This window comes from Nomascus leucogenys, chromosome 3, assembly GCF_006542625.1.
Source record: "Nomascus leucogenys isolate Asia chromosome 3, Asia_NLE_v1, whole genome shotgun sequence".
Lineage (NCBI taxonomy): Eukaryota > Metazoa > Chordata > Mammalia > Primates > Hylobatidae > Nomascus > Nomascus leucogenys.
In genome coordinates, this window is record NC_044383.1 from 125,449,973 (window position 1) to 125,471,883 (window position 21,911).

The following is a 21,911-nucleotide window of genomic DNA, read 5'->3' on the forward strand; positions in this document are numbered from 1 at the left end:
TTGAGCTTAGCTTTGTTTTCAGAATCCTCTGCCCGAAGTTTCTAGCTTCCTTCCAAGCTCTGGGGACACAGAGGAGCCTCCTCTTTTGTGGAGTGTATTCAATGTGTATATATATATTTTTTTATTAAAATTTTTTTTTTTACTGTGACTAGTTCAGGATGACGTTTTACAAAATCCCTTTTTTTTGGTCTGTTATTGTTTCTGGAAAGGAAAGTTTTATTTCCTTGTTTATTCTGTGTCTTCTGCTCTCTCCTGTATGTTGCATGGAGGCAGGAATTTTTGTTAGTTTTTTCTCCGTGTTGAATCTCCCATAAACAGTTGCTGATTGAATAGTGGCTTTCCCAGGACAAGGGCCCGTGGGACTACCTTCAATGGTTTTAACTTGAATGCAGAATAATTTTCTTTAAGAGATTAGATTTTATTTCATTTTTTATTTTTATTCATTTATTTTTTGGGGGGACGGAGTCTCACTCTGTAGCCCAGGCTCCAGTGCAGTGGCACCATCTCTACTCACTGCAAGCTCCGCCTCCCAGGTTCATGCCATTCTCCTGCCTCAGCCTCCCGAGTGGCTGGGACTACAAGCGCCCGCCACCACGCCCTGCTAATTTTTTGTATTTTTAGTAGAGATGGGGTTTCACCATGTTAGCTAGGATGGTCTCGATCTCCTGACCTCGTGATCCTCCTGTCTCGGCCTCCCAAAGTGCTGGGATTACAGGCGTGAGCCATTGTGCCCATCCAGATTTTATTTTTTTTTTAAATCTTTAGTTCAAATGTATGCCAATACTTTTCAAAGCCAGGTAATATTAAGAGACTGTTGTTCTCAATCACCTGGCAGAGAGAAAGTTCTGGAATATTCATATTCCCATTATACAGCTGAACCACTGCTGGAGTCTTGTCTTCTGCTACCATAAAGAAACAGATATGGAGTAATACGTGGTTAAGAGCAGAGCCCCACTAATTTGATATCTGACTATTAGTCACATGTCGTTTTGATTCTGAACATCATCTGTGACTAGAAGATAAAATTAGTTCCTTTTTTTCTATGTTTTTATGATACTGTGTTTGGTTCCTAATGTTCTGAAAAATGCTAATGTGTGTTTTTCATAGAGCAAACTAAAATATATTTCCTTTAAGAAAACAACAGGCTCAGCCCAACTGTAGAAATTATATTTACTCTGTAAATCAAATTTGTTGCCAGCCTCTGCTTCTGTGGTCAGAGAGGGAAACAATTTACTAACTGCAATAGTACTTCCTCATTTTTCAAGGGGTGTTAATTTTATGCATGCTGATGGCTGCAATTTTTCTCAAATGCAAACACACAGCGTCAAATAATTTGACATTTGTCAAATATTTTACGTTGTAGTTAGAAAACATAAATCGTTTTCTTTTAAAAACCCAACCTCTAAAGCTGCATGTTTCTCCAAGTCAGTAGTGCCTTCGTTTTATGAGGGAAATAAAATCAATCATCCCTGGATAATCAAGAATTAGGACAGAATTGCTCCTGACAGCCCTGACATGGTGATATCAAAACAGCTCCTCCCTGATACCTGGCTAAAGTGAGTGGGGGTCAGCCAGGGTCCGTGTCTCTTGGCTGGGGAATGTTTCCTGTGCTATGGGATCTTGGGTTCCTGCTCATTCTTCACAACTGCTTTACCCACACTGCTGTGGCCACTGTCTGCCATTGGTTACTCCCCTCCTTCCTCTGTGGAACGGCTGCCTCCACTACTGCTGATCTGTGAATAAGTCCCAGGTGTTTGCCTGCTTGTTTGTCTTTATCTACCCTAGACTTCAGGTTGCATGAAGGCAAAAAGAGGTGTCTCTCCTATTCATCTTTGTATACCCAGCGCCAGTACCAAGCAGGTGCTCAATAAATGAGTGTTGACTAATGAGGGAATAACTCACCATAAATTAGCAACAAACAGTCATGTATTTTTTTCTCATATTAAAATGCACTTTTAAAAAAATCAGCACCATAGCACATATATTAATTTCTCATGCAATAGTTTAACAGTAAGAGTCTAAGGGTAATTGCTTCACCATATCTGTTGCTCTTGTTGGGGCTCAGAAAATGACACCCCAGAATGAAGGCCTCAGAAGCAAAGTTTCTCCCTGACCTTCTCCTGCCCTCCTGTCTCTCATCCTTCAAAGTCCCCCGAGGCAAGTCATAGAAACTAGAATTTCTCTCCCCCATGGTGGGTCATAGAAACCAGAACTTCCTTTCCCCAAAGCAAGCATAAAGACCAAAAATGTTACTCTAACCTTCTCCCACCTTTCCGTGTAATAGCTGGCCATAAAGAAATTAAGACCCTCATTCTAGAGGGGTCCTGCCCCCATACCTGGAGGAAGGAATGCCACATAGAGAAGCCAAGAATCTGAGCCCACACTTCCTGGGTTTCCTCCTCAGTCTATCACGTTAGTCCTTGGGGGAAAACCTTTGGCCTGATCACATTTTTACATAGCTGTCCATTCTTTGTCTAACCTAAGCATAAAAATTGATAATTTCCCCTGTATTTTTGGGTCTTCATTCCAAAGGCTCTCATGTTACCTAAAACTGTGATCAAACACATTTGTTGGCCGGGCACAGTGGCTCACGCCTGTAATCCCAGCACTTTGGGAGGCCAAGCGGGGCAGATCACGAGGTCAAGAGATCGAGACCATCCTGGCCAACATGGTGAAACCCTATCTCTACTAAAAATACAAAAATTAGCTGGGCGTGGTGGTGTGCACCTGTAGTCCCAGCTACTTGGGAGGCTGAGGCAGGAGAATTGCTTGAACCCGGAAGGTGGAGGTTGTAGTGAGCCGAGATCGCGCCACTGCACTCTGGCCTAGGCAACAGAGCGAGACTCTGTCTCAGAAAACAAAAAAACAAATTTGTTATGCTTTTCTCTTGTTGACCTTTTCAGCCCCTATACTGTCTGCCCCGCTTTTGGCTTTATTTGACTGATCTGGCAGTTTAAACAGGTGTTCATTTCTGCCACCTCCCCCTCACTCCTCAAGCTGCAGCCATATTGGCCTTTCACTTCCTCAAATGTGCCAGCCTCCTTCTTGCCTCTGGCTCTTCCGGCTTTTTCCTCAGCTTGGAAGTTTCTCTCTCTTGACCTCCTTGTTTTGGCTAACTCTCGCCATTCTTTCAGAATTCAGCCTAAATGTCAAGTTCCTCAGAGTTGCTTTCTCTGATGCTCTGATACCAGTGATCTCCTGTGTTTCCCTAACACTCTGTTTTTGAGTTCTGCATAGCACTTATTATTTTATCACTATATAGTTAGCTGACTTTTTCATTTATTTGATGCCTGTCTCCTTCATTTAGCTGTTAGTTTCATAAGAATGGGGTTGAAAATTTAGTGCCTAACACCTAGTGGGTGCTCAATAAATATCTGCTGAACGAATGAATTAGTGACTGAATAAATAGAATGAATAAATGACCTAACAGCTCAATGTGTATTAAAAGTGGTTTTTTGTTGTTGTTGTTTTGTTTTTTTGTTTTTTTTTTTTGTTTGGATGGCAGTATAGACACAATATAAATTAAGCAATGAATACATTGGAGCAAAATTTAGAGTACCACATCAAGAAACAGTGTGGTATTTCATTTCAGGTTATCTCGCTTATTGTTAATCACTACTTAATTGGGAGTCGTGTTTCCTCATCAGTTTTTAGAAAAAAGTTTAAACCAGCCAGGTGTGGTGGCTCACGCCTGTAATCCCAGCACTTTGGGAGGCCAAGGCTGGCGGATCATGAGGTCAGGAGATTGAGACCATCCTGGCTAACACGGTGAAACCCCGTCTCTACTAAAAATACAAAAAGAAATTAGCCGGGTGTGGTGGTGGGCACCTGTAGTCCCAGCTACTCGGGAGGCTAAGGCAGGAGAGTGGTGTGAACCTGGAAGGCGGAGCTTGCAGTGAGCCGAGATCGCACCACTGCACTCCAGCCTGGGTGACAGAGCGAGACTCCATCTCAAAAAAAAAAAGAAAAAAAAAATGTTTAAACCTACACTTTATGATTTGTGAACTTTCACATTACTCTCCATTTCCACAACACTTTTCACTTTAGCAATAAAAAATTTGTGTACGTAACTTTTCTTCAACTTTATGTGTAAATTCAGAAGTTAATGTATATTTAAAATTTATTATTATACCTTTACTTCCAAGTAAAATTTGAGGCCACTATCATACTACTAAGACATTTTTCAAACATCAGACAAATAAGTTCGTATAAAGATTAACGCAATAGTTAGGCTTTTAAGAGAAGAAAATTGATTACTACAGAAATCTAATGTTGAGGCCAGGCACAGTGGCTCATGCCTGTAATCCCAGCACTTTGGCAGGCCGAGGTGGATGGATCACCTGAGGTCCAGAGTTTGAGACCAGTCTAGACAACATGGTGAAACTTCGTCTACTAAAAATACAAAAATGGGCTGGGTGCGGTGGCTCACTCCTGTAATCCCAGCACTTTGGGAGGCTGAGGCGGGCTGATCATGAGGTCAGAAGATTGAGACTATCCTGGCCAACATGGTGAAACCCTGTCTCTACTAAAAATATAAAAATTAGCTGGGAATGGTGGTGCGTGCCTGTAATCCCAGCAACTCAGGAGACTGAGGCAGGAGAATCGCTTGAACCAGGGAGTCAGAGGTTGTGGGGAGCCGAGATCACGCTACTGCACTCCAGTCTGGTGACAGAGCAAGACTCTATCTCAAAAAAAAAGGAAAAAAAAAGAAAAATACAAGAAATTAGCCAGGTGTGGTGGTGGGCACCTGTATTCCCAGCTACTTGGGAGGCTGAGGCAGAATTGCTTGAACAGGGGAGACGGAGATTGCAGTGAGCCAAGATCACTCCACTGCACTCCAGCCTGGGTAACACAGCCAGACTCTATCTCAAAAAAACAAAAAAAAATCTGATGCTGAATCATTAATTTTATATGTAAATATGATTTAGATTTAACATAAATTTAGCAATATAGATATATATTTTAGTTTCCTTGTAGACAAGACCAAAAAGGAAACAGAATGGGTTCTAGAGGTCCCTTTAAATATCATAAAAGAAACATACAAACAACAAACAAAACTCCTCAGTATTCCAAACATTGTGTGCCAGGTAGGAATTCTGTTCCAGGAGGAATTCCCTGCAGGGATTCATACAGAGCAGAGAAGCAATTGATAATGCAGTAAGCAGTACCTTTAAATTTTGTTTTATGGAAGATATTAGGTTGGTGCAAAAAGGTCTATGAGGATAGGGAAAATGTGGCACATATACACCATGGAATACTATGCAGCCATAGAAAAGAATGAAATCATATCCTTTCCAAGGACATGGATGAAGCTGGAAACCATCATTCTCAGTACACTAACACAGGAACAGAAAACCAAACATCGCATGTTCTCACTCATAAATGAGAGTTGATAAATGAGAAAACATGGGCACGGGAAAGGGAAAAACACACACCAGAGCCTGTTGGGGGTTTGGAGGTGAGGGGAGGGAGAGCGTTAGGAGAAATATCTAATGCATGCAGGGCTTAAAACCTAGATGACAGGTTGATAGGTGTAGCAAACCACCATGGCATGTATATACCTATGTAACAAACCTGCACATTCTGCACATGCTTAAAGTAAGGTAAAATTTTTAAAAAGGTCTATGAATGGCCATTTCCTGCATTAGCCTTTGATGGATTCTAAGAGGATAATATTAAACTTTCACGAAGGCATTTCAGGGAAGAGTTAAGATAATATATGCATGTTGCTTTCTGGTGAACTAAGCTAAAAGAAAGGCAAAGTTTATTAAGAAAAGAAACAAGTAGAGGTCAACATGTCCTTATCAAATATCATGTATAGTAATAGAACTAAAATAAAGCAGAAAAAGTTATTTCCTCTATGCCTCCTACTTGAGTTTCTGGGTTAAGTAGGGCATTACTCAAATCTAATTTTGGTTATAATTACATTCTGAGAATTATTTGCAAAATATACCAATACCTACACCATAAACTGACCTGTTAAGTGGAGTTTTTAATTTATTGTCTCTGTAGATTTGAAATATGTCTCAAAGTATTTTAGTATAGCTTATCCTAAGCTGAATCTTCAGACCATAAGTAGTGAGTGCAGCTGCTTTCCAACTGCCCTCATAGATTTTAATACAAGTATTTCAAAAATTAAAGACAACTCATGTCCTGTAATGGACTTTTCATAGAAGAAGGTAGTTTTTCTGGCTTCCTATCATCCATGCATCATTATGGTAACAGGAATTTGTGGAACCAATCTCTACATTGCATTCTCTGATTGGTTCAGACATTGTCCAGCCACCCAATCTGAGTCAAGCAGGTATGCTGACATTTTCCGATTTCTGGGAAAAGGTCGGCTTCCCAGCTGAACAAGAAGCCTCATGGAATGGAACGCCTAGTGCTGCTGCCTATTTTGCTTCCATAAAGAGCCAAAGACAGAGAGCGGCACAGGGGAAGTCTGAGTAAAAAGACAACTTGATGACAGCTTTTGAACCCTCAATCCAGCCATGTTTGGAGAAATATAATTTTTGTTTAGGCCAATTTAGGTTCATTTTTACATGCAACCAATATATATCTAACTAAATATCTAATTAAAACATCTTCCTATTCAGAAGGAAGAATACTTATGTTTAACTAAGATCTGAATAATATCTTTTACACATGCACATATACACATATAAGTTGAAAAGACTAAAATATACTCAAGTTCTAAAAAATTTAAAATTAAAACTCTGTCTGTCACAATGTCACTCTTATTCATTCTCATTCTGCCAGAATGTTAGATACTGGCTGGAAAAAAAAAAAATTCAAAAGCTGGTTTCTATACCAAGATCCCACACATGGGAAAAAACACAGGAAAAATGTGTGAATACCAACATGATTATGACATTAATTTGACTACTTTGTGAGACTGAAAGGAAAAATAAAACATGATTATGACATTAATTTGACTACTTCGTGAGACTGAAAGGAAAAATAAAACAGTGTCCAGTGGTCAGATGGTTGTGTTTTGTGTTTTTTTCCAAACTCTTGTAAAAGATTGAGAAATCCAGACCTGAAGTCTGAAATCTGTCCTATACTTTCAAAGGAGGAGAGAGCTGATGTATGCATTTGTAACTTAGAGGAACAACAGAGTTCTTTTTTGTGGAGAAGATTGATTCTACACAGAGTTCAATTTGAAGAAACTATGCCTAAGACATTAAAGAGAGTAAACAGTTGATCGGGATTGAGATTTGCCTCTCAGGATAGTTTCGAAAGAACTGTAGGCTGAAGATTGTCTCTTGAGTCTCCATTCCTTTTCAGGTAACTGAGTAGATACCATCATCCAGCTATAAATGTTTGTTCCAATAAATTATTGTGTGGGAAGAGTCCTTGGAGCTATACAAGAAGGAGAGATTGTTGTAAGCCTGCAAAGTTGAGTAAAATAGCTCAGCTGGTCAGAATTGGAATTTGTACTTTCACGGTGCTCTTGTAAAAGCCATAGCATAGGCAACCATGACCCCAAATCTATACTCATTATTGATCCTATTCTGTATATTCAAGACCTTTCATTCTAGCTCTTTTTAAGGAAAATGTAGATTAAATATTTGAATTTAATACATTTCAATTTAACTATAAAATTGATAGTTATGTATATAACTTATAAATTGCACACTTAGGTACCTCTCTATAACTTTAAGCTGTTTTGTTTTCTCTCAGATTAATGAAAGTTCCTTTTGAAAACTTGTCTTTAGGCCAGGCTGGGTGGCTCACGCCTGTAATCCCAGCACTTTGGTAGGCCGAGGAGGGTGGATCACCTGAGGCCAGGAGTTCGAGACCGGCCTGACCAAAATGATGAAACCCCCGTCTCTATTAAAAATACAAAATTAGCTGGACCTGGTGGATCATGCCTGTAATGTCAGCTACTTGGGCGGCTGAGGCAGGAGAATCACTTGAACCCGGGAGGCGGAGGTTGCAGTGAGCTGAGATCGTGCCTGTGCACTCCAGCCTGGGCGAGAGAGCAAAACTCTGTCTCAAAAAAAAAAAAAAAAAGTGGAAATTAGGATTTTTTTTTTTTTTTTTTTGAGACAGAGTCTCGCTCTCTTGCCCAGACTGGAGTGCACTGGCACAATCTCAGCTCACTGCAACCTCCGCCTCTCAGGTTCAAGCGATTCTCCTGCCTCAGCCTCCCGAGTAGCTGAGACCACAGGTGTGTGCCACCACTCCTGGCTAATTTTTTGTATTCTTAGTAGAGACGAGGTTTCGCCATGTTAGCCAGGGTGGTCTCCATCTCCTGACATCATGATCTGCCCACTTCAGCCTCCCAAAGTGCTGGGATTACAGGTGTGAGCCACCGCACCCAGCCAAAAACTTGTCTTTAATAATAATTTAATTAAGATATAAAATGTTACTTCTCGAATAGTGGAGAAGCTCAAATGCCAATTAGGATTTTTTAAATATTGCAGCCATTTAAAAATTGAACTCTGACTTAATATTTGATGCTCTTGGATGAAATAAAATCATCCAGGAAGAGAGCTAGTTTTAGATACTGCTGGATTCTGTGCTTAGAGAATACCACTAGGGTCCATTTCTACACGCTGCACTGTGGTCCATAGTATATTCAAAGTTATATTATTCTACTTGCAAGTTCTGCAGAGGGGGAATTGCCTCCTGCAGTTTCTTCATAATTCTAGGGATTCCCACACTCTCTCTCTCTGGCTCAGATTGGGTCAATGTGCTCATCCCATCCTTTAAACAATCATAGTGACTGAGGTGGGTGGGTGGAGGATGGTGGTGAGGTGAGCTCTTTTGCTTAGGCTCCACCTCACAGTAAAGAGGAGTCACCTTTTCCTAAGCACATGAATTGGGGATGCGGTTGTTCATCCAAAGCAAAATTGGGGTATTGTTACCAACATGAGGAAGAGTGGATACCCTGGGCATAAAGAACAAATGTCCACCCTAAGGTAGAACTCAGATGTTCCAGCAGCAGAGCTGGTCAGAATTTAAGGTCAACAATCTCTAGACCTCTTCATGAAATTCTTTTTTCTGATATAGAACTTTAGAAAAGAAGGGTATAAACATCAGTTGAGATATGAAATATTGTCATATCATTGCTATGGACTAAATTGCATTATCTCTCCTGTTACTTCCAATTCACATGTTGAAGCTCTAACTCCCAATATGATGGAATTTATTGGTGAGGATTTGGAGGTAATTAAGATTAGACGAGGTCATGAGAGTGGGATTAGTGGCTTTTTTTTTTTTTTTTTTTGACGGAGTCTCGTTCTGTCATCCAGGCTGGAGTGCAGTGGTGCAATCTCAGCTCACTGCAACCTCCACCTCCCTGGTTCAAGCGATTCTCCTGCCTCAGCCTCCTGAGTAGTTGGGACTACAGGTGCCTGCCACCACACCCTCCTAATTTTTTCTATTTTTAGTAGAGACAGGGTTTCACCATGTTAGCCAGGATGGTCTCGATCTCCTGACCTCATGATCCACCCGCCTTGGCCTCCCAAAGTGCTGGGATTACAGGCATGAGCCACCGTGCCCGGCCCTACTGGCTTTTTAAGAAGTGGAAGAGTAAGAACTTTGACTCTCTGTCATGTGAGGACCCAGGTAGAAGGCAGTTGACTACAAGCCAGGCAGTAGACCCTCACCAGACACTGAATCTATTGGCACCTTGATCTTGGGCTTCCCAACCTCCAAAACTGTGAAAAGTAAATGTCTCTGATTTAAGTCATCCAATCTCTAGTTTATTATAGTACCACAAGCAGACTAATACAATTGTGTTCAGGAAATGAATAATTCAAAGAACTTGTCTTCATAGCCTAGATATGCTTTTGGTATATAAAGAGTTATTCTAGTAAAGGTCGTCAAGTGTTTCTGTTGGAAGAACATTCAAATGTAAAATGTTTGGCCAGGTGAGGTGGCTCACGCCTGTAATCCCAGCGCTTTGGGAGGCCGAGGCTGGTGAATCACCTGAGGTCAGGAGTTCAAGACCAGACTGGCCAACATGGTGAAACCCCGTCTCTACTAAAAATAAAAAATTAGCTAGCGTGGTGGCACGCACCTATAGCCCCAGCTACTCGGAGGCTGAGGCAAGAGAATCTCTTGAACCCAGGAGGCTGAGGTTGCAGTGAGCTGAGATCGCGCCACTGCACTCCAGCCTGGGCAACAGAGTGAGACTCCATCTCAAAAAAAAAAAAAAAGAAAAGATTGCTTTTCAGTGTTCAATATGTTTTCTCACATACCTACCTAGCAGTGGTATCATGCAACTCAGTCTGTATCTTATGGACAACCACAAAGCATCTTGATTTGGAAATATATACACCACATATTTGTATTGACAATATTATCCAGTCATTTGGAAACATAATTTATGAGGAAACTAGAGGTCCTGCATTTCAGCCATTTTGTCAATGAAGTCTCTACCTCAGGTAGTTCACTAATGAGGAGAGAGATTTATTTCTCAGTATCAAGTTTATGACATGAATGTCTGTTTTACAGCCAATATTTACCTGGTTTTTTTTTCATCTTTAATTCTTGGACTTTAGATAAAAAGGACAAAGTAAATCACATAGTCAAATTGGCTGATTCTGCATAAGCTCAGAGAGAAGAGTTCTATTTCAGAAAAATAATTTAATTCTAAATCTGTGTCTGAAGAAATATCATCTGTAAACTTTAGCTGGAAAGTGTTCTAAGAATATAGAGATATTCCCCATGGTTTTGATTGTGTTCATCCTGAAAGATTCAATTTAATAAGAGAAAGGTTTGGGTCTTTTGAAAACAGTAAGAAAATCAATTATCAGAGTTTCCATTTTCTCTGGGCAATTTTCAGCATTTCAGCATGCCCAAGAGAGAAATGACGTATAATTTTGTTATGCCGAAGAATTTGGCAAGCCGGCTAATGGTCTTACTAAAAGTGAAGAAATCCCTTTGGTGACAGATGCAGGAAGTTATGTCTGAATCATTTGGAACCATTGTAGAGAAGCCTTTGTTCCAAAAGAGATGTGTGGGGATTTTCTTGGGAAGAAAAGGTGTCTGAATATTCTTAAACCTCGAACAGATTTATCAAACTTGCTGCTTCATTTAATCCTTTGCCAAATGGGCTCATCTTCCATCCAACAGACTTCTCCCTAGCCATCTTCATCTTTAAAAAAGTCACCCTTAAAATTCATCTTGTGTTTCTTTCACTGCTGTGATGATGAAATCTGTCTCAAAAGAAGCATGTCGGTGTTGACTTCATAATCTTAGAGGCTGTAACATACAGGTAAGGCTGTTACTTAGAAACATACTCTCAGAAAGGTTTTTTGGAGGTTTTTAGGGAGGGGGCGAAGGAGAACTAGGGACAGGTAGATGGTGAATAGAATAACCTGAAGCCATGAGTCAAGGTCAACAGCAACAATAAGTCAAAGCAAGATCACTGAACATTGGTGAAAATAAAAAGAAATGGAATCAGACTACAGAGGAAAATGAGTAAATTTAGTATCCAGAAATACTCTTAATGGGAAGTCCTATTAGCTTGTCTCCCATCAGAGTTAGGTGAAGTAATAATCTCCAAAAGGTGGGGCTGTTACCTCTGCAGGCGTTTAGAACTGGTCTGAACAAATCACCTGCAAGCTTTTTTGTGGTGGAAGAATGCTGTAGAACGGAGCTGCAAAAGCAAGTTAATTTCTCTTCTGACTCCCTCTGACTTTCACTTAATCATGTACAGGCAGTTCAAAAATCCTGCTGCCTCTTTCTTGCCGATTTCAATACAAATTCTCTCTGGTCAGAAAACTGATCATTTGGTATATAACCTTTTTTTTTTTTTTGGTTGATTCCTCAGGTTCTCCACAACATCACCTGACATTCTGGTAAATAAATAAATTCTACATAAATAGCTATAATTTTAAATAAAATGAGCCAAACACTAGTATCAGGCCTTTACAGAGGCTCTCTCACCCTTTAAGATCACTATAATCCCTCTTTTACATAAGAGGCAATAATGTTCAGACTCTAAGCTAGTGAGTTGAAACGCAAACTCTGAACCGTCTCATCAGAAAAAAAAAAAAGAGCATGGGTTTAGAGTCAAATGAACTCCTGTGTGAATTCTGGCTTAGGATGCCTATTTCTGTCCCAATCTATTCTATAATCTCCTTTATCCTTGTAGTGGAATTATTTTAAATTCTATCTTGAGACCCTTGTCTGGGAGCTTATATGATTCATTCCATCATTGCCCAAATGAGATGGATCAGGAGGCTGGATCCTCCTCTTAGTAGGGGTGGATGCTTTTTTAGTGGATGTAAATGGATCAATCTATGACTTAATTGTGCATGAAATAGAGATTTTTAAAAATTTTCTATAACCAAATTTAATTTCTGTCATAAATGTTAAATTTCTACCTGGTAATGACAAATTTAATTCTTCTAATTCAGGATAAACCTAGCCAAATTAGGATTTTTAAGACATTGTTTCAGGGTAAAATCATTCAATTTAGGCTTCTTCCCCCAAATTTCAATTAGCCCAAGTGGCATCTAACTTTAGGGAGGTGTTATGAATTAGGTAACCCCAAGTTATTTGCATTTCTTCTTTTCCTGAGAATGGAAGGTATAAAGTATTATAATAAAGACTAGTAATTTGCAAAGAGGTAAGACGATCTTACAGGAGTAAACCAGCTTGCTGGAAATGCGTATTTTCAGTTAAGGGCCAAAATTGTGTAGCATTAGCTCCCAGAAAGCCCCTGGAATTGTGCCAGCAGACACGGCTATGAATTTGGCAGTGGCTGCTGTAGCCTTGAGGCAAGGTAGGCCTTTGCTGCAGGATCAAAGAACAGACTGTAATAAGCTATGGATTTTTGGTGCTTTCCTTGTAATTAAAGCTATTATAGAATCAGAATTTTATTTAGAAGCTTCTTTATTCCAATCAAAAAAGACAGTACATTCAACATTAAGACTTTACTGTCCTAATGAAGAGAAACTTCATTTGCTCTAAGAACACTGTAAGATGGACAATTTTGGAAACATATGGAATTCTCCCAAAGTGGCCACTATAATTCCAAATCATCATTGGTGAAATAGTGCCAGTTTGTGAGATGTGTGCAAGCATTTGGGTAATAATAAAGAAGCAGGTGTCTGGACTGGCAGAAGTGCACGCTTGAACTGAGATTACCCCTGGAGAAATGATCATGGTCAGTCGAATGTGTTGATTCTGCGTTTTGTGTCTTGAGCCCCTAACCAGTGGTGGGCCACCCTTGACAAGACACTTGATAATTTGTGGCCCTCAGCAGATAGAATTTTTGGATATTCTGTCTCTCATATTAACTGTCAGTTGCAAACACAGAACAGAGGAAAAATGGACCTTGTACAGTTTTTGGTCGGTGACTTGAAGTAAATTTCATTTACTGGGGAACATAAGCTTGACAAAATTTTTATTAACAGCTTTATTGAGGCCAAATTGACATACAATAAAATGCACATAATTAAACTATAAACCTTGAAAAGCTTTGACATTTGTATACACCCAGCATAACAATCAAGATAATGAAAATATGCATCATCAGTTTCCTCATGGCCCTTGGTAATACCCCCTTCTTCTCCCAGCTCCCCATACCTCTGAGTCCCCAGTCAACCACTGATCTGTTTTCTAACACTGTAGATTAGTTGGTGTTCTAGAATTTTGCATACATGGAATATAGTATGCATTTTGAGAAAAAATATATGTTTTTTTCACTCAGCATAATTTTGAGATTCTTCCATGTTTTGTGTGAGTCAATAGTTCACTTTTTGCATTGATTTCTATTCTGTTATATGGGCATACCAAAAATTGTTTATCCACTCACCTGAACATAAACATTGAAGCCTTTTTTCCCCAGGTTTCTGCTGTTATAAATACAGCTGCTACAAATATTCATCTACAGGTTTGTGTGTATAGAAATATGCTTTGTTTTCCTTTAAGTAAATATCTAGGAGTGGAATTGCTGTATCATATGGCAGGGATATAATTAGCTTTTTAAGAAACTGTCAGTCGTCCCATCGTGCAATGTGGTAATGGCGGCAACTAAGCCAGGGCTGCTCCATGAAGAGGAAGCAAAGACGGCTTGCCAGGACAGTGATGCAGAAGAACAAAAAGGCAGGATTGCCTCAATAAAAGGAGGGTGGCTTTGCCAGTTTGTAATTTAAAATACTGAAGCAGAGTCTTTGAAGCAACAAGGAAATGCACACTATGCCAAGATTACAACAAAGCTTATAACTATTAGACAAAAGCCACAGATATGTGCCCTAGAAATGCTAGCTATCATAGTAATAGAGCAGCTACATTGATGATGCCTGGAAGGTTCTGCGAAGCCCTTGGAGATACTTTCACAGTCAGTGAAATTGGATGATGGTTTCTTCCGGGGACATCTACGAGAGGGCAAGTGCCACCTCTCTCCAGGGAATGCCATGGCAGCACATTGCAGTTTTCAGAGAGCCCTAGAACTGGATCATAACAATGCTCACTCACAACAGGAGTTCACAAATGCTAATGCAGTCGAGGAATAGGAGAAAGTCATAGAAACAGGTTTTGAGAAGTGGGCTTTTCAGAAGGTTGTTTTCTGCATGGACTATGCCCTAGAATTTGCCCCTGTCTGCCATCACTTCAATATCCCTCAAAGCAGAATGTTTAGCAATGCTGGATCATTATCCAGAAGCACAGTCTGTGGCCAGTGACATTTTATGAATGGATTCCACCAATGTGGATGCTCTGTATGTACACAGACTTTGCCTTTATTATTAAGATTGTAGTCAGTAGGCAGTTGTTCAGTTTTTTGTACAGGCTCTCAGAATGGCTCCTGACCATGAGAAGGCCTGCCTTGCGTGCAGAAATGCCAGAACACTTAACGCAAAGAAACAAGACTGGAATAAAGCATTTAGGGAAGGAAATTACAAACTAGCTGATGAACTGTACACAGAAACCCCGGGATAGACCCCAACAACATAAAAGCAATTGCTAAACTCTACTGTAACCGGGATATGGTTAATTCCGAGCTTGGGAAACTAGATGATGCAATAGACAGCTGCACAAATGCAGTGAAGCTCATGACACTTACATAAAAGCCTACTTGAGAAGAGCTCAGAGTTTCATGGACACAGAACAGTATGAAGAAACAGTGAGAGGCTATGAAAAAAGTATATCAGATGGAGAAAACAAAAGAATACAAACAGCTCCTAAAAAATGCACAGCTGGAACTGAAGAAGAGTAAGAGGGATAATTACTACAAGGTTCTGGAAGTAGACAAGAATGCCTCTGAGGACAAGATCAAGAAAGCTTATTGGAAACAGCCTTGATGTACCATCCACATCAGCTTGATGGAGCCAGTGCTGGGGTTCAAGAGGAGGAGGAGAAGATCAAGGAAGTGGCGAGGTCTTTACCATCCTCTTTGATTCCAAGAAAATGGTTCATTATCACAGTGGACAGGACCTGGATAAGGAGGACATGAATTTGGGTGATTTTGATGCAAACAATATCTTCAAGGTATTCTTCCGTGGTCCTACGGGCTTCAGCTGTGAAGCTTCTGGTCCAAGGAGTTTCTTTCTTCAATTGGGTTAATGAAGGGCAACCATCCAGAACCCAGAAAATGCAGAGTCACTCAGTTTAAATATCATCAGTAGATCATTTCTATTGAGAGGAATATTTAAATCTCAAACCATAATTTGTCTGCCTGTCCTGTAGTTCTATCAGTTTTTGCTCAATGTATTTTATTATTCGGTGCATAAATGTTTAGATTTGTTTATGACCTTTTATCATTATGAAATAAACTTGAAAAATTCCATGTAATATTGTTTGCTGTGAAATCTATCGTGTCTGATAGTAATATAGTCACTGCAGCTTTCTTATAGTTAAGGTTAGCAAGATTATCTTGTTTTGTCTTTTAACATCTAACATGTGTGTTTGTGTGTGTGTGTGAAAATGAATAGCACCAAAAGCAGTTACTTTGAGAAAATCAATAAAATTGGTCAATCTCTAGCTAGACTGATCAAGAAGAAAAAATATATATATGGAGAGAGAGTACATTTATTATATGCAGCATAGAGTTTGGTCTTCTGTTTTTTTCTTTTTTTTTTTTTTTTGAGATGGAGTTTCACTCTTGTTGTCCAGGCCGGAGTGCAATGGTGTGATCTCAGCTCACCACAACCTCCGTCTCCTGGGTTCAAGCAATTCTACTGCCTCAGCCTCCCAAGTAGCTGGGATTACAGGCATGTGCCACCACGCACAGCTAATTTTGTATTTTTAGTAGAGATGGGGTTTGGTCAGGCTGGCCTTGAACTCCCAACCTCAGGTAATCCACCAGCCTCGACCTCCCAAAGTGCTGGGATTACAGGCATGAGCTGCCACACCCAGCCTTGTGTTTCTTTTCTATTTGACAATCTCTGCCTTTTGACTGAGATGTTTTGACAAAGTTATATTTAATGTGATAATTGATAGATTTAAGTCTGTCATCTTGCCATTTGTTTTCTGTTTGACCCATCTCTTCTTTTTCTTCCCTTTTCCTCATGTCTTTGGTTGAAGAACTTCCTTTGATATTTCTTTTTTTTTCTTTTTTTTTTTTTTTTTTGAGACAGAGTCTCACTCTGTTGCCAGGCTGGAGTGCAATGGCATGATCTCAGCTCACTGCAATCTGCGACTCCTGTGTTCAAGTGATTCTCCTGCCTAAGCCTCCTGAGTAGCTGGGATGACAGGTGTGCACCACCAAGCCCAGCTAATTTTTGTATTTTTAATAGAGATGGGGTTTCACCATGTTGGCCAGGATAGTCTTGATTGCCTGACCTTGTGATCCAACCACCTTGGCCTCCCAAAGTGCTGGGATTACGGGCGTGAGCACCACACCCAGCCTGACATTTCTTATAGAGCAAGTCTGTTGGTGATAAATATTTTCACCTTTTGTATATGTGAAAGAGTCTTTATTTCACCTTAGTTCTTGAAACATACTTTTGCTTGGTATAAAATTCTAGTTTGACAGTTTAATAATTTTTTTGTCAGTACATTAAAGATGTGTGTCACTGTCTTCTCACTTGCATTTTTTCTTATAAGAGATCTGCTATCATTCTTATCTTTGTTTCTCTATATATATTGTGATGTTTTTCTCTGCTTTACAATGTTCTATCACTGGTTTAGGAAAATTTAATTATGATGTGCCTTAGTGTTGTTTTCTTCACATTTCTTGTGCTTTGGGTTCATTGGGCTTCTTGAATATGTAGATTTATACTTTTCATTAAATTTGGAAAATTATTGGCCATTATTTCTTCCCATTTTTTTCTGTTACCCTCTCTTTTCTTTTTCAGTGACTTCTATTACATGTATATTAGCCATCTTGAAATTTTTAACAGCTCCATGATACATGGTTTTTTAAATGTTTATTCTTTCTCTGTTTAATTTTAGATAATTTCTATTGCTAGGTCTTCATATACACATATACACTAATCTTTTCTTCTGCAATTTCTAATCTACTCCTTAAACTCCTTAAATTTTTTTTTTTTTTTTTTTTTTTTTTTGAGACAGAATCTCTCTCAGTCGCCCTGGCTGGAGTGCAGTGGCACGATCTCAGCTCACTACAAGCTCCGCCTCCTGGGTTCATGCCATTCTCCCTCCTCAGCCTCCCGAGTAGCTGGGACTACAGGTGCCCACCACCACACTCAGCTAATTTTTTGTATTTTTAGTAGAGACAAGGTTTCACTGTGTTAGCCAGGATGGTCTAGATTTCCTGACCTCGTGATCCACCTGCCTCGGCCTCCCAAAGTGCTGGGATTACAGGCTTGAGCCACCACACCTGACCCCTTAAATACATTTTTAGGCTGGGCGTGGTGGCTCACACCTATAATACCACCACTTTGGCAGGTTGAGGCAGGAGGATTGCCCAGGAGTTTGAGACCAGCCTGGGCAACAAAGTGAGACCCATCTCTACAATTTTTTTTTTTTTTTTGAGACAGAGTCTTGCTCTGTTGCCCAGGCTAGAGTGCAATGGCACAATCTCAGCTTACTGCCACCTCTGCCTCCCGGGTTCAAGTGATTCTCCTGCCTCAGCCTCCTGCACAGCTGGTATTACAGGTGCTTGCCACCACGCCTGGCTAATTTTGTATTTTTAGTAGAGACGGAGTTTCACCATGTTGGTCAAGTCGGTCTTGAACTCCTGACCTCAGGTGATCCACACACCTCAGCCTCCCAAAGTGCTGGGATTACAGGCATGAGCCACTGTGCCTGGCCTACAGTTTTTTTTTTAATTAGCTGGGCATGGTGACATGTGCCTGTGGTACCAGCTACATGGGAGGTTGAGGTGGGGTGATTGTTTGAGCTTGGGAGGTTGAGGTTGCAGTGAGCCGTGATTGTGCCACTATACTCCAGCCTGGGTGACAGAGTGAGATCTTGTCTCAAAAAAAAAAAAAAAAAAAAATATATATATATATATATATATAGAAAGAGAGAGAGAGAGGTAAAAGACTACATAAAATTTGCCATTTTATCCATTTTTATGTGTGTAGTTCAATGGTGTTAAGTATAATCACATTATTGTGAAACATCTAATTTGTTTCTAATTTCATCCAATTAATTTTTCATCTCATTTCTAAAATTTTCATCACTAGAATTTGATTTAGGTCTCTTCTATATCTTTCATGTTTTTACTTAACTTTTGATCGTATGAAAAACAGTTACAATAAGTGTTTTAGTGTCCTTGTCTGCTAATTCTAACATCTAGGTGGTTTTCAATTGACTGACTTTTCTCTTCATTAAGGGTGGTGTTTTGCTTCCTTCATGACTGGTGATCTTTTATTTTCTTTCTTTAAATTGTGTTTTGTTAGATTTGAGATTCTGATGTATGGTAATCCTTGATTGAATGCTGGGCATTACAGATTTTTTCCTTGTTTGGTGCTGGATAGTTTCATATTCCTAAAAAGACTCTTGTTCTCTTCTTGGATGGTAGATTGGAGACATTGTCAGCATGCTTCTCCTCCTTGGAAAGACACAATAGTGTGTAGTGTTTCACACTGTGAACTTTTCTCCAAGAAGCAACACAGGAACTAAACAGGAAAACTGAAAGAAACCACAGGCGTTTTGAAAGAAGTGGTGGGCTGCAGCCTACACCATGAGTCAGGTGGAAAACTAAGTCTGCAGAATCTGAAGGGGGGATTAAACTGCCTCCAGGATATACACTCCCACTGGGGAACCAGTTAATCCAGTTCATGGGGGAAGGCCTTAACCCTACCGAGTGCTGGCATTGATTTAGGGATTGATGTGGCATATAAAAGCAGGGGCAGCAGTGGGAAGAGCCTTGTGTGCATTCCCAGTCTTCAGCACAGACTGAAGGAAGTCATTTTTGGTCCTACCTCACAAGGGACCTCCCAGAAGTCTGCCAACTAACTCAAGTGGTGGTTGCACGTTGAGAGAAGCTCCCAGCTGAAATTCATGATATAATTTCAAGTAGGAACAGACTCCCTTGGCCAGAACTGGGGGCAAGTGGGAAGTGTGCTACAGCCACAAGTACAGGAGCCAAGACTAGGAGCATGTCCTGAAAGTGGCTGTCACTGTCTCCACAGGGAAGGCTTATGGGCTGGGGCAGTTTTGAGTTTTAAGTGCAGATTGCCTGGAACTTAGCTAGCTGGTGCTAGTGTACTGGAAGTATGAGAGACCTGCCTTTCTTTTTTCTTTTCTTTTCTTTTTTTTTTTTTTTTTGAGACGGAGTCTCACTCTTTCTCCCAGGATGGAGTGCAGTGGAGTGATCTTGGCTCACTGCAACCTCCGCCTCCTGGGATCATGCAATTCTCCTGCTTCAGCCTCCCAGGTACCTGGGATTACAGGCATGTGCCACCATGCCCAGCTAAGTTTTGTATTTTTAGTAGAGATGGGGTTTCTCCATGTTGACCAGGATGGTCTCAATCCCCTGACCTCATGATCTGCCTGCCTCGGCCTCCCAAAGTGTTGAGATTATAGGCATGAGCCACTGTGCCCGGCCTGTGACCTGCCACCTGCCTTTCTAAGCGTGTGGGAGCTGGGTAGGCCTACTGTTGCCTACTATTCCCCACTCCCTGTGAAACTCTTCTGTGCAACACAGGCAGCTGCACTTCTTCCTGGAATATTACCGGAGCAGCTGGAGAACTGGTCCCCAGCCCCCACTGGGGTTACTTGCCCTGCATGTGGAGAGCCAGAGCATGGACCTGCCTGACCCAGCCCCCACGTGGCTTTGCTCCACCACTTGCCCTGGTAGCTTAACACAAGGGACAGAAACTTTTGGGAGCTCTATGGACCCACCCATTGCCTGAGATTCTAGAATACCTCCCCTGAGTTACATAAGGCAAGCACAAATCCCACCACTACTACCACAGCTGACACTCTTTTGCAAGCACCACCTCCTGGCTGGAGGCCAACTGACACAGTCCATTACAGCATTCTCAGGTAGAATAACACAGAGCCCAGGAAGGAGAAAACTTGTGTGTGACCTCAGCTATCACCATTGCATGCAGCACCCTGGCTAACCAGGAGGTTCTGAGTCTGTCCACGTGACCAGTCTATAGCTCTACCCGAACAGTCAGGCAGCCTGGCACTTGTGAAGGGTCTTGGAGAAGCGGACTTCTTTTCCCCCAGTCCATCACTGCAGACACATCTGGGACTTCTATGGGAGCTTAGGATGGGTGCACCTATAGACAGCCTTTCTAGAAAACTTCAGGGTGACTGCATCACTGCAGGAAGGGCACCCTCCAGGTTCAGGCTTGCATGAGGGGTAGAGTTACAATCCCTCTCTACTTGGAACATCAACATTCCTGCAGATGAAAAGAGGTGTCTGCCTGATTTGAATAACTGAAACACTGGGTCAGGAGTGTGATTGGGAGGTGAATGGCTTTCCTGCTTGCCTTGCAGTGGAGCTGAGGCGGCTCCTACTCTTCCCCCTGATAAGACCTCAGTGCATTTCACCGAGAGCTACCCCAGCCACCTCTGCCAAGGCTGAGACCTCTGCCCACCACTGGGTATTGCACTTACCTACCTGCTTTAGTCATGACCAGTTTCTACCTAGAGACACCTCCTCTACTGGCCTGAAGCCTGAACTATTCAACCCAGTAAATAAAATACTGGAGGAAAAAATAAATGAATAAAAAAGTGCACCCCATGGGGGAATGAGAAACCTCAAGAGACCTCTGCCATTCCAACCTCATAGAGGACACTGAACTTGCTCACACAACAAGCACATTGCTACCATAACCAGCATCTGAGAAAGCCATCATACAGAGACTCTCTATAACTAAGGAACAGAATCTTCATCCCTAAAGCACCAAGAGCCGTACTAGCCTACAGTAAATTATAAACATTAAAGTCACATTGCTAATGGGGGGAAAAGAAATTTTTAAAAAGAGTAATATCAAAAATAAATTCAAGAATAATTACAAGAAATAGTCTACCCAAATGAGAAGAAACCAGAAAAATAACTCTGGCAATATAACAAAACAACATTCTATAACACCACCCCCTACCAAAAAATCATGCGAGCTCTCCAGCAATGGATCTATACAAAGATAAACTCTTTAAATACCAGATAAAGAATTCAAAAAGTTGACTATTAAGCTACTCAAGGAGATACAAGAAAAAGGTGAAAACCAACATAAAGAAATTTTTTAAAATTCAGGATATGACTTAAAAAATTTCTAAATAGAGATTTTAAAGAAAAACCAATTAGAACCCTTGGAAATTAAAGACACATTTGGGGAATTATAGAATGTAGTGGAAGGCTTTAACAATAGACTAGACGAAGTAGAAGAAAAAATTTCAGTCCAGGCACAGTGGCTCACGCCTGTAATCCCAGCACTTTGGGAGACTGAGGCAGGTAGATCACAAGGTTAGGAGATTGAGACCATCCTGGATAACATGGTGAAACTCTGTCTCAACTAAAAATACAAAAAATTAGCCGGGCGTGGTGGCACATGCCTGTAGTCCCAGCTACTTGGGAGGCT

At 40.8% G+C, this 21,911-nt stretch overlaps 1 pseudogene; it reads left to right on the plus strand.

Moving 5' to 3' along the window:
• The first annotated feature begins 13,982 nt into the window (after nt 1–13,982).
• On the plus strand, nt 13,983–15,556 carry LOC100589662 (annotated as a pseudogene).
• Nucleotides 15,557–21,911: the final 6,355 nt, after the last annotated feature.